This window comes from Rattus rattus, chromosome 7 (assembly GCF_011064425.1).
Source record: "Rattus rattus isolate New Zealand chromosome 7, Rrattus_CSIRO_v1, whole genome shotgun sequence".
Lineage (NCBI taxonomy): Eukaryota > Metazoa > Chordata > Mammalia > Rodentia > Muridae > Rattus > Rattus rattus.
The window spans coordinates 19,747,646-19,764,642 of record NC_046160.1 but is presented as its reverse complement, the minus strand read 5'-3'; positions in this window follow the sequence as shown (position 1 = coordinate 19,764,642).

Here is a 16,997-nt window from a genome sequence, read left to right as displayed (position 1 = left end):
CCCTCATGGCTCTTTTGATTGTAGTCTTCTCATGAGAAGCCTTGAGTGCATTTGTAAATGGTCTCTGAAAATGTTGATTTGTTTTCAAGTTTGCTTATTTTATTTGTACATGCATGGATGTCGGTGTGCCTGTATGTGTATGTATGCCTGGTGCCTTTGGAGGCCAAAAGAGGGTATTGAACCCCTTGGGAACTGAAGTTATAGGTAGGTGTGAACTGTGGGGCCAGGAACCAAACCCTGGTCCTATGGAAGAGCAGCCAGTGCTCTTTACTGAGTTCTATAGCTTTTAAATTATTTTAAAATTGAAGTGTTTGTTCTTTTTGTTGTTGAGTCTCAGAAGTTCATTCTATATTCTAGATACTAAATCATCATCAAATATATGATTTACAAATACTTTTCATCTTTGGGTATTTAATTTTTCTTCTTTATACCATTTTATGTAGAAAAGCTTTCAGTTTGGAAAAAAAAATACAGTTTGTCCAGCATTGTCTTTGGCTAGAAAGTTATATTTGGTTATTTTGTGTTTTATTTTTTTTAAAGTCAAATCTGAGACCATGAAAGTTTATTCTTGCTTCCTTCTAAGAGTTGTTGGTTTTGTCTTTTATATTTACATCCTTGGACTATTTCAAACTTACTCTTATGTGGTATGAGATAGAGAATTTGGCTCTTGCTACAATGCCTGCCTTAGCCCAGGGTCTAACCCTGGACTTACTACCAGCTATCAGTTGTTCCGAAGGTCTACTTTGCCCATTGTTTCTTGACCTGCATTACCTTTCGTCTGTGACCTTGGTCTGTACTATATTAGCATCCAGGTTGATGGTCTAAATGACTTGTCTTCTTCTGTGGGGCAAGTGGACCATGGCACCAGACAGAAGAACTGGTAAGGCTGAGTGGGCCCCAACTCATGAAACTCATAATTGAGTATGGTAGGCAAGGGGCCACTACCCACCAACTACCTGCTTTGGGGCAGGTAATGACAACACCCCACTGAGAGGAGCATGGCAATCAGTCACATAGCATAAAAACCTGGAGTTCTCCATGCTAATGAGGTGCTTAGATAGGCATAGGGTGTTCAGTCAATGAGCTTCCCTTCCTGGGCATTCCTTACCACAAAAGGTGTTTAATCCCTGGTTCACCCTGAGTAAGGTATGTATTTATATTCACCATCAAATAATACAGCAAGGACCATCTCTTCATCAAAGATTGCAGTGCGGGGGAGGCCTTCATCATAAACAGCCACACCTAAATCTTGCAGAGATGGCCTTTTCTCTCCTAGCCCCTCCCTGGACTCTTGGCACTCACTTGGCACCAAACCAGGTTTCACACCCTCACCCTTACAACTCCTACCCCTTATCCCCCATCCTCTATCCTCCACCTCCTACCTTGGCCCCACCCCTGTCCTGGGTTCAGCCTTCCCCTTCTTGCCTGGTGAGTAGACACCCTGAGGGAAGCATGGGCAAAGGACCTCTTTCCCAGCAGTATGCCTGTAGTACCTGGTTATGCAGGAGACTGGGAACCACGGTAATTCTCCCAGACTCTTCTGTTTTCCAACCTGGGAAACATGTACTAGGAGCCCCATTACTGGACTGCATTCTGCCTCCTCTGGGCAGCATGTTAGAGCTCCTGGCACCCCCAAGGTAAGGCAGACACGCAGCCCAGCATTCTTCTGTTATGGAATTTACTTGATGGTAAATTTTAAGCCAACCAGCTAAATCTGTCCCTACAACACTCCCAGCAAAGGTCTAACTCTGGCCCCTTTTCTCCTCAGAAGGACCTTTGCCTGTATTGTAATCAGGACACTCTGGTCTTATCTTGTGACAAAACCAGATTTCATGAATAAAGTGCAGTTGCTAAGGGCATGGAGTCTAAAAAACTGGGAACCAAGTTTCAGCTCTGCCACTGATTATGTGAGTGACTACAAAGAATTCTGCACTTCTTGCCTACCTCTGTTTCCTCATCTATAAAATGGGAGTCATTACTTATATTCACCTGTGGGGTTGCTGGGGCTACAAAGTGAGTTACTGTATAAAATGTCTATCTCGGGCTGGAGAGATGGCTCAGCCGTTAAAGGCTAGGTTCACAACCAAACATATAAAAAGGTCTATCTCTTCTATTTACAAGGGCTAGCTAGTTAATACACAAGAGTGGCAAGCGCATGGTAATATTCTATAAGTGTTAGCCTATAGTAACCATGCCTAAGAATACCCGTTGTCTCTGAAAAGGAGATTAGATCCAGGAAGACAATTTAGCACAGTTCATTATTTTCCTACATCTAGGATTGGGAGGGAGGCTGCCTCCCTGACCAAGGAGAGCCATAAACTTGTTCTTGCCAATGGCTATAAGCAGGCACCTTGGTACAAGGAAGGGAGGAGGAAGGTGCACAGCCCTGAACCAGTCTCACTGATTGCAAAATTCTGTTGGTGCCTCCCACGCTACATAAATCTACAGCAAATTCAGCCGCTTGATATCTGTGATCTAATAAAAGAGGAAGGGAGCAGGAGCCCTGCTTTGCTGAATTGTCCTGAGCTCACCCTCCGGTCTACCCAACCCTACACTCCACACACCTAATTGTCTGATGTTGCAGTTTGGGGAGAATCGTGTTATCTCTTGATGTAATTACCTGCAGTGTGTTATCCTGGGTCCAGAGTCACCTGTAAAGAAACCCAGGAGGAAGATCCCTCCCCACCCCCTAACCTCCCCAACTCCCACCCCACCCCCTATCTGCTGCCACCCTGGGGCTGTGTCCTTTCCTGAGTTGCAGACGATTCGCTCCCAGGAGGGAGGTTAGCCACCCGGATTTATTGTCTGTCTGAATAGGCTCTGTGCAGTGCGGACCAAAATAAAGGAGAAAAAAAAATAGAGCTGTCTCAGCAAAATCTGCTGAATCAGAATTAACAAGAAAATCTTGTAACTAATGATTAGAAATTAAAATGTACTCAGGAGCTGCGGTGTTTAACTGAATCTCAGGGCTGCAGGGCGATAGCGTGCAGAATGATGGGACTTGGAACAGCTCATATTCTAGGTGTGGGGACCAAGGCTAGACTCTTCATAACTTGACAAGGCGGGAGGGTAGCCCCCCAACAACCTGGGGGTGCCACTCCAGGGAGGGGCTGCTGCTGACATTCTCTCACGGGAGCCCTATTACCTGCCTATGGATCTGTACCGCTTCCACTCTAGACAGCCCACAGGGAGCAGATGACATCGGACTCTGTGTCCCACAGGGAAACAGAGAGGCTATGATAGCACATGGCTGGGCTTGGTCTGAATTTGGGTTTCTAGATTTTATGAATTTGTCTACGGAGGACAACCTTATCAACGGATAAGTAAATGTCCTGCAGTTTAACTTTTCTGTAAACCTAGATCTTCATGTATGGTGCTTAAAGAGCTGTGTGCTGGCAAATACCGGGGGCTGCAGATCTAAAAGGATGGTTGTTTTATATATTTTAAGTGTTAAAAATAGTTTTCATTAGAATGAAAGTCAAGTATTTTCTTGCTTGCCTAACTCTAAAAGCGCTTAACATGTTTTACAAAATAATTCGGATCTGGAACTACACAGAGCTCTGGGCATGTTTAGTCTCCAAGCGAATATATCAGAAAGCCATGGGGAATGATAAAGAGGGGCATAGAAGAGAATGAGCTTGTAGCTTTGCCTTGGCCACCATGTTTCCAGTTACTGCTGCTGTTCTCAATGCCAGGGTTTGTCCAGCTTCACCTGCTAGACTAGCCATCACCAGGGAGGGAGGAGGCTGCAGGTCTCTGAGCTTCGAGGAAGTGGGAGACACTGTGATTTGACTTGAATTTCATTTGCAGATACATTTCTGCAAGGGCGTCGTTCCTCCCAGGTGGGGAGAGCTGCATTTTTTCCTTTCCTTTCAGGTGGCTGCTAGAACATAAGGAGAGAAGATCTTGAGATCTGAATAAATTCTTCTGTACACTTTCCACATCTCTACAATGCACATGCTCGAATAGTATATGCAAATGGGAATGCTTGTCCTGTAGTAGCGATTGAGGAGGAGACATGACTATTAACAGGGAGAGTAACAGTAGAGCTTGATTTCCATAGCAGGAGGTATCCCTGGGTTGAATTTTGCTTACTCTATGCAAAAATGACTCTGCTACTAAAAGGTATACTGAGACCTCACTTCAGAAGACTGCTTGAGACAACATCCTGAAGCCATTACTTCTTCCTTGGGTCTCATTACCTGTATCTCCCCTTTGGTCAAACCCTGTACCACAAATAGCATTCTTCCTGTTTACCCGTGCTGAGGCACAGGCAACATCAAGATGGTCCAGATGGAGCAGGGTAAGATCAGGATTTGGCTGTGGTAGATGAAGGATCAGGACATGAGCCTTGACAAGGGTATGAAGAAGTCCATAAAGCTCACCTGAGACTGAACAGGCCAGACTGAGGACAAGAGTTAGGGTGAGAAACCATAGCTTAGGGATGATAGAGACCTCAAGGTCTGGGGCTTAGCCTCTGTCAAGCCAGGGCAGTGGGCAGACAAGTGACACCAGAGATGTGTATCTTGGTATATCAGAGCCTCATGGTCAGACATTAGGCATGAAAGGTCTAATAGGTCACCAGAATTACTGAAAGAATTGTCTCAAGATACCAGCTCTCAGGCCCCGGCCACGAGATTCTGGTAGTGTAAAGTTGAAGAGATTCTTGGTTTTCCTGTACCTTGCCAACTGAAAAAGGTCTCATAAGTAAAGTAGTCATGAAACAGAGACACACAATGAAGGCTTACCATATAGAATTATCATTAAGGCACGTGTGTCTGAAAAAAAAAACATTATGAAGGGAAATGCTAAAAAAAAAAAAAAAAAAAAAAAAAAAGACAGGTACACCTCCTACCAGGGCCCAAGAACCAAGGTGAATTATTTTAAAGCCCCTTTTATGAGGAACGGACTGTGGACAGATAGAGACGCAAAGGCCCCAGTTCTCTTCCCAGGTGTCTTGCAGGCCCTCAAGCAGACCCACCAGAGAAGGACAATGTTTAAACAAACAAGTGAGGACTGGAATTGCAGGCCTTGATGACTTCCCTGCTTCCTCTGACACAGCAGTCTTTTGAGGTTCTGGGCTAAGCTGAGAGACTATAGACAAGGGAAGACTACTGGGCAAGCCCCAGGCTCAAGAGCTTGCGTTTATCAAGTGCATCGGTATCTTCTCTTTCAGAAGTGTAATAGCCTTAGCTGTCTTCTCTGGCCTTATGTTAAGAAAGACAGACCCAGCATAGGTAAATCTTTAGGATGGAATAATTGGCTGTTATATAGAGAAACTAATGCATTGGTTCTCAACCTTCCTAATGCTGTGACCCTTTAATACAGTTCCTCATGTTGTGGTGACCCCCAACCATAAAATTATTTTTGTTGCTATTTCATAACTATAATTTTACTACTATTGTGAATCGTAATGTAAATACCTGTTGGACAGTATATTGAATATGCTACTTCTGTAAAAGGGTTGTCCACCCCCAAAGGGTCATGACCCATAGGTTGGGGACCACTGAACTAAAGAGACCAAGAATAAATACCTGCCCATACAAGGATCATCCCAAAGAGTAGGCAGCATGCCTACCCAAGGACACCAAGTCTCTTTTATTTTTGTGTCTCATTCTGAAATGAGATAGTCAGATGGTCAGAAACCATCAGCAACCAGAGATTGAAGGATGTCTTCCAACCCAAAAGACAGAAAGCAAACAAGTATGTTCAAAGAAAGCTAGAGAATTTCATAATGTGTACAAGAGAAAAGAAACCATCTAATAATCAACAAACTAGTTTAGAAAAACTTTCAGAGATGTAGGCTGTGAGGAATTTCAAATTGACATTTAGAGACCAGAGAAGAGACTCTAAGAATTGCCACAGGATCATTTGAATACACAGCCCCCGAGTGGGGACTCTCACAGGAAGGGAGAAAGAAAATGCTGATAAGTTCAGTTGTGAAGAATATTATTATGATATTTTGAACATTTGAAGGAAAATGTCTTAGATACCGGGAAAAATGTGAGGGGCAAGGAAGGAGCTGAAGTAATTATTAAGTTCAGGATAAACAAAAGATTGAACAGGAAAAAAAAAAAGCTCTGGTTATAATTCGGTGTTTGGCTCAGCATGTAAAAGCTGATTATTGATTTTGCTAAAAAATTATTTTATAAACATGTCACAAGAATAAAAAGAGAGAAATGTGGGCAGTGGTGTGAAATAAAAATCTAAGTCCGTGTTTACCATGGCATGAAGCCAATAGAAAATGTCTAAAACTGACATTTTAAAACATAGCAGCATAATTTTAAAATTATAGATGCAAACGCCAGAGGAAAGACCTGGAAGTCTGAAGGATGGTTGTCTCTGGGGAGAGAGAATGTGGGCGGAATAGACGATTTCTACATGTAAGGATTGCTTCAGCAATGATTGACGAAATAAAATTAAAGATCTCAGTTTCCTCAACAGACAAGTACAGCTGATGCAGCTTTTTAGTGGGGTATATATTGTGTTTTTTTCAATCAAACTGGCCAAATTATTATCATCTCAGAAGCTCAGCTTTTCCTCTTATGAATGGGAAGGAGACTTTTAAAAATGTGCTAAGTTTCTTAGTTGTACTATATATAATACTGTTTTGGGATTTTAAAATCTATTAAGTGTACTGCATATATTCTCTCTGTGTGTGCATGTATGTGTGCACATATGTGTGTGTGCGTGTGCATGTGGAGGTCAGGAGTCCACATTAGACATATTCCTCTACCACCCTCCATTATGTTTTTGAGATAGGTTCTTTCATTGAACCTTGAGCTCACCAGTTGTCTAGGCTGGTTGGCCAATGAGCTCCAATGGTCTGATTGTCTTTACCCACCACCCTACTTCCACCCCCAGCCAGATCTCTGGGATAACAGATGTACACCACTATACTGTCCTTTTACATGGTTGCTGGGGATCTGAACTTGGGTCCTTTTGCTTGCACAGCAAATACTTCACCACTCAGTCTTGTTTTCCTTGACTAATTTTCTAAGTCAAACTTTGTTGAAGAAAAGCAGTGAGCAGGAAGGAGACCAGAGGGCAGAGCTGTGGGGATTCCAGCCCAGCCTTATCACGTGTCCCCTGACAAGTTACTCTACTATCCTGAGCACCATTTCCTGCCCCTGTAAACCAAGGCAAGTCTACTGTCCCCTAGAGTGGAAACAGACTAAGCCTGAGGATTTCATCCCACTGTAGCTGTTTGCATGTGGGACAGACATGTACTAGGTACTGATTTGATCTTAGCAAGCAAAGAATGGCTTCTAAAGATGTTTTAAAGTGGAATAAGGTAGCTGCTACAATGTGGGCACAGCCTTCTGAAAAGCTGGGGTGGACTTCTGAACTCTGAAGAATCCTAGCCATACTTACTACTCTAGACTTTTCTCTCAGCGCTAGAGATACAGAAGCTTACAACAATACATGTAGTTGGGCTGTTGAAAATAGATGGAGTCCCTGAGGGGGACAAGCAGAGAAAGTCAAGCCTGCTTTCACAGGGATGGCTAGTTTCATGCTGGAATATTCCCAACAGATGCAGGGGCTTCTTTAGCTCACGCCTCCTGCATTTCAGCTTCTTGTCCTGGAATCTGAAGTGCTCCTGTGACTGTCCTTAGAAGGGGTGTCTTTCCCGTCATGAGCTCACCTTTTCAGCTCTCACTGTGCAGCTGAGTTGGTCTGGATGTCCTGAAGTCAGCTGTGGGGAGGGTACTTGGTAATCATCCTTCTGGACTTCTGATGTGTTTAGCTCTGTTCAGGAGGGTGGTTAGCCACATTCCCTTCTGATCCTGCTTGGTCCAGGCAGCTTCCTAGTGCTCACCCATCTTATTGAGTTTATATTGCCAGTTTCTTGGGGATAGGGGTGTAGAATCATGGGTGGCCATTTATAGAGCCCGAGGCAATCTCAGAGCCAACAGAGTAACTATGAGTTCTTCGTGCTAAGTTCAAGGGTCTTTTGGAGACAAAGAAGTTATCCTGCTTGGCTGATTAGATGTGGGAGAAGACTTAAGAGCAGCTTAATCTGGAGAAGTATAAGATTCAAATACAATGACTATGGCCCCCTTAAGGAAAACACCAGGTGGCTGGATTTTCCGGTTATCAGAACCAGAGAGTTTCCAAAGAATTTAGAATAACACCCTGCTCCAGGAAATGAGCTAACCTCCAAGAGTCCCCATCCGCATGCCAAAGATATCTCTCCATTGAGAAACGTAAGGGTCAGTGTGCGTCATCAAGGACCAACTCATGCTGTTGCCAAAGGCTGTCCTCCACAAGTGTATAAAAAGTGTGTGCTTTTGCTACTCGGGTCGCCTCTCTCCTGATTACAGGGCAACCCCAGCGCACTGGATCATTAAACCTCTTGCTTGATTGCTCCATGCGTTGCTCTCCATCTCTGTGTTTTCGTGAGTGGGATCTCCCAGATGTAGGGCTCATCGGATCCTACAGACGCTGGTTCAATTCATTCAGGGTGCCACAAGTACCCCATGAAACATCCTATGAGTGCTAACCTCTACCAGGTACAATGTGGGTCCCTACTTCCAGGGGAGACAGGCCCACAAATAGGTAATGGCAGGTTCAGTCCAACCATGTGCAGGATACTTTGTGGATGCATGAGGCAATGGAGACCTGACTGTTACATCAGAACAAAACTTGCCTTGAAGACACAGTAGAAAGCCCCAGTTCTCTGTCCCCCTCTTGCTGGAAGCCATAAAGCAGTTCCTGGAGGAGAGCTCACTGTGCTTGGTACCATGTGACCACAAACGTTGGCAGTTCCTGAGGGGTGCCTGAGTGATTTAGTTGGGACTACAGCAGAGACCCAGCAAAGCAGAAGCACATGTGGGCTTCTCCATGTGAAGTTGTGTTTTCTTTTGTTCCCTTTGCCATCAATTTTGTGGCACAGCCACTCCATTCTCTGCCAAGCTCTCCTCTCCTCTCCAAGTTCGAAAGACACGAGCTCTACTTTGTAGCTGTGGCACTAACAAGTGCACTCCCCACCTCCCCCCACCTGCTTTAAAATGAAACTTGTCTCTCTACTGTGCTTGTTGCCCTTGAAGGCAAGGACTGGTGGCCAAGTCCTGGCATAATGCTGTCAGAGAATGGGTACCTAGTAAATATTTATTGCTGACTGATCTGCATGTATATTTGTGGGTGTACAGGGGAGGGGGACACTGAAGTGCCGAGCACTTTGGAGGCCTGGTCACTGAGACGAGGTACCTGCTGTGCTATTTATCACTTGGGCAACCCCATCAGTTATTTAACTTCTCTGAGACTCAAGTTCCTCATCTGTAAAATTGTGATGCTAATGTCTATCCCCTAGGGATGCTGTTTGCATGAAATGAACTGGGGAGGGCGGAGCAGGGGAGCCTAGCCTAGGCCCCTTTAACAATGCTCTCCTAACAATGCTCTCCATGCTGCATTCTCTCCTGCTGAACAAATGGACAACAAGGAAAATAGACCTGAGAGTCAATGTGACCAACTAGTTACCCAAGAGGTTGACCAATTAGGTTTGAAAAGTCAGCCTGCTAGGGACCTCAACTGCATTTATAGACTCTTCTTTGGGGTAAGAACATAGGTATTCATAACTGTAGTCCTCACAGGAGCAGCAGAGTCTGGTGGCTGTGAATCAAGAGCTGGGAAAAGCGCTTGTTGTGTTTGGACCCCATTGTGTTTGCCAGTGGCCCAGCCTCCCTGGCTCTCTGGTTCCCTCCAGGATCGAGCTAAGAGGAGAAGCTGCTGCCACCACGTGACCACTGATTCTTCAGTATCCTTGGGACAGTACTGGGCACAAAGGCACTGTGTTTATGGTTGCTATGCACTGCTTCCCACATCTTAATTTGTATAATTAAAATAAAAATTAAGCCTTGTCTTCACACTGGAACGGATCGGTGTGGACACCATGAACGTATTTTGTTACTGGCCTCTGTCAGAGCACTCTGACAAGAAAGCCACTGTCCCATAGCACTTTGTCTTCCCTCCTCTCCTCCACTCCAGCCAAAACCATCGTCTGGTCTCTCGTAATTATTGTCTCTTTTCTCCCCTAACAGTGGCACCGCTCTGGCTCCATGAGATTTCTGAACCCTCAATCAGATCCTGGTGTCATAGAATTTCACTTTAAACCACGCCACATTTGCCAAGTCGATCTTCTGGTGCTCCCATCAACAATATGCCCTTGCTCAGGAAGCTTCAATAGCTCACAGCTACTTACCAAGTTAAAGTCTGGTATTCAAAGCTACCTGCCTGGCTGTACCTCATGCCCACTTTTTCCCATGTCACACTGCACTTCTTGCCCTGAGCCTGTACTCACACATGCCCGCCATCTGGAGAGGCACTCAGTCTTCTTGACTTTGAAGTTATGCTTTGCAATTCTCTCATTGGCCTAGGAACTCTTGTTTGTGCCTAGGAACTCTTTGGATCTCTTCTGTGTCTTAGCTGCTCTGGTCCTTCCCTGACTGAGGTCTGAATGTCATGTAGGTCACCAGTGGATCCTGTGCTTGTGCTCTGATAATCCCCATCCCCATTCAGGAATCCCTTTGTGGGAGCCTGGGACACTGGGAGCTGCTGCTTAAACTGGACACTATATGGTGGCCACTTGAAACCCCTGTCAGAGTGTCTAGTTTTGATATTGTGATACGATGTCATTGCAAAGTCTACTCAACTTTGGTCCACACAACCAGGTTATTAACCCCTTCCCCACACTAATCGAATAACATTTTAAAATAAGTTGGCAGTTTTATCTTGGACTAAATTCACCATAATCTTGGGCCACGCACAGCTCTTGGGCTGGGGTTTAAATAGACCTGGTTGGGGACACTCCAAGCTGACAACTGGGCAGGTAACACACTGGAAAGGAACAAAGAGAGGCAGAATTAACGTATGGGAGTTGGATTCAAAGATAGACCAGAAGTTTCTTTAGAATTGGGGGATAAAACAGGGTCTCATTTTGCAGGGCAGGCTGTCCGTGAACTCATGACATGGGTCCTTATGCACATTTTCAGTTTCCTCTCCAATAACACTGATTCATACTACCTCATATCACCTCCTCCCAGAGCTTAGCACAGACATCAGAGTCCTGATCCATGTGTACAGTCAGGGAAGAAGCAAGAAGAATGGAGATGGACCAGGTAGAGAAATGGCTGAAATCCCTGTACAGCAACAACCGGGGTGGTGGTGGTGGTGGGGCTCCTCATCTTTTCCTCACGGTACCTTATTGCTCTTTTCTGGTTTCTGTCCTCCTAGGTTAAAATGTTTTTCTTGACCCTATGCCCTGAGCAATCCTACAGAGGATTCTCTGGCCATAGGCCAACATTTAAGAGAGCACTGAGGATTGAGGGGATAGAATGTTCTGGATGCTTTTGTAAACTCCAAACTCAGGTGTTAAAATACCAACTCTCAGCGTGAGGCTATTAGGATGGGGCCCTCGGGAGTTGACTGGGTCCTGAGTTCAGAGACTTCATGAGTGGACTTGGTATCTTTATAACAGGTATTCCAGAGGGTTCTTTACCTAGTGAGGCTGTATACAGATGGCTGTTGATGTATAATAGGTACTGTACCTCATCTGACATCACTTTTGGTGGTACCTTGACTTTGGATGTCCTAGCTTCCAGCAACACAAGAAATAAATGTTTGTGGTTGTAACCATTCACTTTTGGCATTTTTGATAAAGCATCTGTCTTAGTTAGGGTTTATTATTATTTTTTTTTCTGTGAAGAGACACCATGACCAAGGCAATGCTTATAAAGGCAAACATTTAATTGGGACTGGCTTAACAGTTTCAGAGGTCCAGTCCATTGTCATCGTAGTGGGAAGCATTGGCATCATGCAGTCAGACTTGGTGCTGGAGGAACTGAGAGATCTATATCTTGATCCAAAGGTAGCCAAGAGGAGACTAGAATCCCACAGGGAAGAGAGATTAAGCATAGGAGAGCCCAAAGCCCACCCCCACAGCGATATATTTCCTCCAACCAGGCCACACCTATTTGAACAAGGCCACACTCGCTAATTGTGCCATTCCCTTAGGCCAAACCTATTCAAGCCACCCCAGGATCCGAAGAAGACTAAAGCGGTCAACCCTCAAAACATATAGACCCTGCCCTCTGCTCTAGTGAGCTACCATGATGACAGAATGAAGGGGAGCACCTACTGTGTGCCTAGCTGTGTGCTGAGAACTTTAAATGAATCACTGCATGTAATCCCAAAATGAAATTCTGAGGCAGATAAGCACTGACCGCTTTATAGAGGAGATAGCTGAGATCAGAGAAATTTAAGTCATTTGTCCCACGAGGTGCTGACCTTTAACCCCAGTGTCTTAGAAATGCACTTTGACCAACATGAAAGGGGAGGTACTAGTGTAGGTCAAGATGGGAGATGATTGGATGCCACTAGGATGGGAGGAGCTGGCAACCAGAGAGACTTCCTGCAAGATGAGAAGGGGAGGAGGGGGCCAACAGAAGCCTTGAAGGAAGCTCCTGGTTAAAAATAAAATAAAATAAAATAAAATAAAATAAAATAAAATAGCCAAACAAAACAAACAAACAAAACCAAGTCACTCCAGATGGTCCCAACTCCCCCTCTCCCAAACCCAGCACCACCCTTTTGGAGTGGGAATTTATTTCCTGTAAGAGGCACGGGAGGAATCCAGCCACATGCAGTGAAGTCTAATCAGTCCCCTTGCTGGGGGGCAGACCTGGAGCATCTCCTTGGCCGAAAGGGCAGGTCCGCAGAGGAGAATAAAAGGCCTAGCAGAGCTGAGCGTCTTCCCTGCATCTGTACACTTCAGTGCAATCAATGAGAACAGCTTTTGGAAAAGGTTTTGTCCCTCTGTCGACTGCCATTTAGCCTCTGGCTGTCAGATCACCCACAGTCACCATGAAGGCATCCTCTGGGATGGATGAGGGCAGGGGTTTATTTTCTTCCATCTAGACTAGGTGAAGCGTCACTGGTCAAATAGCTTTGTCTTCCGGGGGAAGGCAGGTGCAGTGCATACCTACACCCTAGTTCACCCTGCCCCACTGGAAGCTGGCTTCCTCGGAAAGGGTATCTCCAGGATTGCCATGGCTGCTCGGTGTGCCGGACAGTGAGTTATTACCCCCTCTTATCTCCAGTCGTGCAGGTGCCTGCATCCTGGGATGGTCTCTCCTACGGAGAGAAACCAGGTGGCTATTTACTGGCTCAAGTGAATGAACGAAGCAGCCCCTATCTCAGAATAGAGGGCTCTCCTCTCACCCGCGGATTTTTCTTCCTTCCTTTCTTTCTTCATTATGTGTGTAATTTTGTTTTATTATTTCCCATTGGAAAGCTGTGAAATGAAAATGATGCAATCTACTGCTGTGAAATAATGTCGTGCTCAAGTCCTTCTCCAATAAGCCCCGAGGTTTGCACTGTGACGGCTTCATTAAATTAGTCAGCTCCATGGCAAATGGAAAAGTGCTCAGAGCTTCAGAGTTGGCTAATCCGACTTGGGCTTCCAGAGACTGTAGCCCGTGAGGGAAGCTCAGATGATTGACTCTGTGTGGCAGAGGCCAGCGGGCTTCCACCTGCCACATGGGACATCTGCACAGCTGCTAGACCTCCCTTAGTCCTGTCTGCCCAAAGCCTGCATGGCAGACGCTGTCCCGGGTGCTGAAAGGATGGAGAGTTTGGGACAGGATGGTTCAGTGAGTGGCATGGGCAAATCAGGGCATTTCTCTGTGGGTCACCTAAGAGGATCACAGACACAGTGTTCTCTTCTCTCTGGAGGCCAGGACTCATCTTGTTAGATGCCAATAGACACGCCTGAGACGCTTGCAGATTAAATACAAGAGCTCTTGCCCAGCACCCGCCCCCCCCATCACCATCCTACCCCACCCCCGCCTCCGAGTTTCTGAGAACAAATTCTGTCTGGCCAGGCTCCACTGCAGTATTAAAGATTTTCATTACTGATAGTTCTTTCCAGTTAGCATGCTCAGTATTAAACTCTGTCATTATGAAGTTAAATATGCATGATCCCCAAATCTATGTGTATTATAACAAGATTTTATTGTTATAAATTTGTCTTCTCTGTCTTCCACTCCTGCCTTGGCTGTCTTTTAAAAACTCAAATGTCTGATAACTAGCCAGGAGGCAATTAGGAAGTGGTGCTAAAGAATCCCAGGCTTATTCTCTCACTCATTCATAGAAATTTATTGAGTGTCTACAGTAAGATAAGGTTCCCCCAGCCAGTGGGGAAGACAGTGGTGACAGCTAATTACAGCACTAAGGAATTCTGGTCAGAGCCAGCACAGGAACCCCCCTACCACATGCACACATAAATATTGGATAAGACAATTTGAAACCACAGCTGCATTTGGAAGACGGGAGGGAGGGAGTTCAAATTTCAAAAATGCATGGGAATTGAGAGAGAGAGAGAGAGAGAGAGAGAGAGAGAGAGAGAGAGAGAGAGAGGAATTGCCATGACAATTCTGGAAATTTGGTTTCTTAAAACACACACACACACAAACACACACACACACACACACACACACACACACACACACACACACACACACACACACACACACAAATGGTATGTCTTTTCAGTTTAACTCCAGGTGTGGGGATATGGGGCCGCTCCAGACTGTCTACCACAGCTCACTATGATTTGCCTCATGCTCTAGCTGAGGCATGGTTTTGCCAGCTGCAGATAGTTTCTGTGACTATGTGACATTTGGAATTCTGGGAACTGTTCAGAGGGTATATAAATGATAGGGCTCCCGAGAGGCAGGGGAATGTGCTTGTTGGTGGTTCAGAGGGGTTGGTTGTAGTTTGTTAGGAGTTGTGCTCAAAGAAGAAACAAAAGGAAATAAATTGGATTCAGGGATTGACACACTCCTCCCCCTCTCCTCTATCCTTTCTCTCCTATCAAGTAATAGGAAGTAAAACTGGAGGATAAAGGGTGGGGAAAAGAAGAACCTAAAAAGTAGCAAAGAGCAACCATAGGGAACCAAAGCAGACATGTGTCATTAGAGCTGGGCTTTATGTGCATGCAGAGACAGATAGGAGACCTACAACCTCATGGGTAGCAGGGCTTAGAAGCGGGCTGTCCATATGGCTGGGTGATTGGCAATTCTAGGGAAACATGACTAAAGCAACCTCTAAAAAAAGGCAATCTATAAATGATCAAAATCTAAGATTGTGCCAAGAAGAGAGCTAGGGTTTAAAGTCTCATCTCTCAGTGTGAAAACCATTGATGGAAAAAAATCAATTCATAAATTGGCTTGAAATCGAAGCAATCCAATGGGATCCTAGCTGAGGCAAGCTTAAACCTCCCTAGAGGCATGCCTCTACAATCAGAGTATCTAGGATGCCCAGAGGAAAAACTCTCACTGAAGATGAGCTCGCAGCGGGAAATTATAAAGCACAAAGGGAAACAAACTGCCAGGAAAAGAAATCTTAGATTCAATGTGGCACCAGGCTCCACCATCCATGCAGAGCCCAGATTTACCTAAACCCTCCCATCTCTTCCCATTCATTCAATGCTATTCCATTCCCAACTCTAAGTGAGACACGAGTGTCTGAAGCACCTGCTTCTCTTTTTGCTCAGTTCATGAGAATACATAGTTGTCCTGCAATAGGAGTGGGTTTTTCATCCCCTTGGATGCCTACTCTGTGGATACTAAAGTTACTCAAATAAAATGGTACCATGTACATATATATATGTATATATATATATATATATATATATATGGTGAGTGGTGTGTGTGTGTGTGTGTGTGGTGTGTGTATGTGTGTGGTGTGATGTATGTGCACATATATGTGAAGGTTTTTGCACCATCCATGTCTATCACTCTGACTGACTCCCCTGAGAAAGGGCCTTACACTGAACCTGGACTATATTGGTAGCCAGAGGGCTCCAGAAAAATTCCTGTCTCTACCCCAGACCCACAGTTGTACATGACCACCTGGTTTTTTGTTTGTTTGTTTGTTTTGTTTTTGTGGTGTCGGGGATTTGAACTCAGGTCCTCATGCTTGCACAGCAAACTTACCCACGGCACTATGCCCTCTATTCTATCTTTGCATCTAACTTTTGCACATTCTCTTGTATACTTTAAGTCAGCTGTGTGCAGTTAGGAGATGTAGTATAATTTAAAGGGTATATGAAAGTGGGTTTTTATACTTTACGGTTCAGGGAATAGGAAAAAATGGGAAAACCCATATTGCTCATAGAGACATATTTTTCCCATGTAGTTTTAATTGGTGGGTGTTTGGGTGCACAGATATAGCTTGTAGCATTGGAAGGCCAGGATTATACCTATTCAGTCACATATAACATACATCTATATATTTTTATTTAATATACATATCCTATTAATAAACTCTGAAAGGAGCCCTTCTTCTTCTATTAGCCAGAAGTGACCCTGAGGGCCGGGGTTCCTGCTGCCTCCTTGCCTGACAATGTGGTCAGACAGCTCCAGGGAGGGGATTTTCTAAGCATTGTGTGGTGTCTGAATCATGTGAGACCTCAAGATCCTCAAGAGATCTTCCCTGTTCTCAGAGGATGACATCCTTTGACAAACGTTCAGTCATAACTCCCGATTACCTACGTGAGTTATTTCAGGCTACTAGAGTTTGACATCCAGACCCAGTGATAACATCCACGCAATTGCCTGGATACTCCTGCTCTGCTGTGCATGCGTAGGCCGTGGCCATCTCTCAGATGTCAGCCTTGTTTTGCATTTATGGACACTCACCACTGTTGCCCTGATTACTTTTAAATCACAACTCTTTCTCTCTTTGCCTCAACCTGCGAGCAGCGGAGAGCACTTTAGCTGTCCCGCCGAGTTGGAGTGGTTCCTATCTGCGTCGACAATGGCTAGTCTCCATTTATCATTCTTGGGGACTTAAGGAACATACCCAGCATGCAGTTCACACCAGAGCCACCTGTGTTCCATTAGCTGTTATTTTCCACCCCCTTCAACGTGACTCTTCATTGTCAATTCCAGGTCGTCTCATTCGTAAAGAGGAAAGTAAGAGGAAGCTAAGTGCTA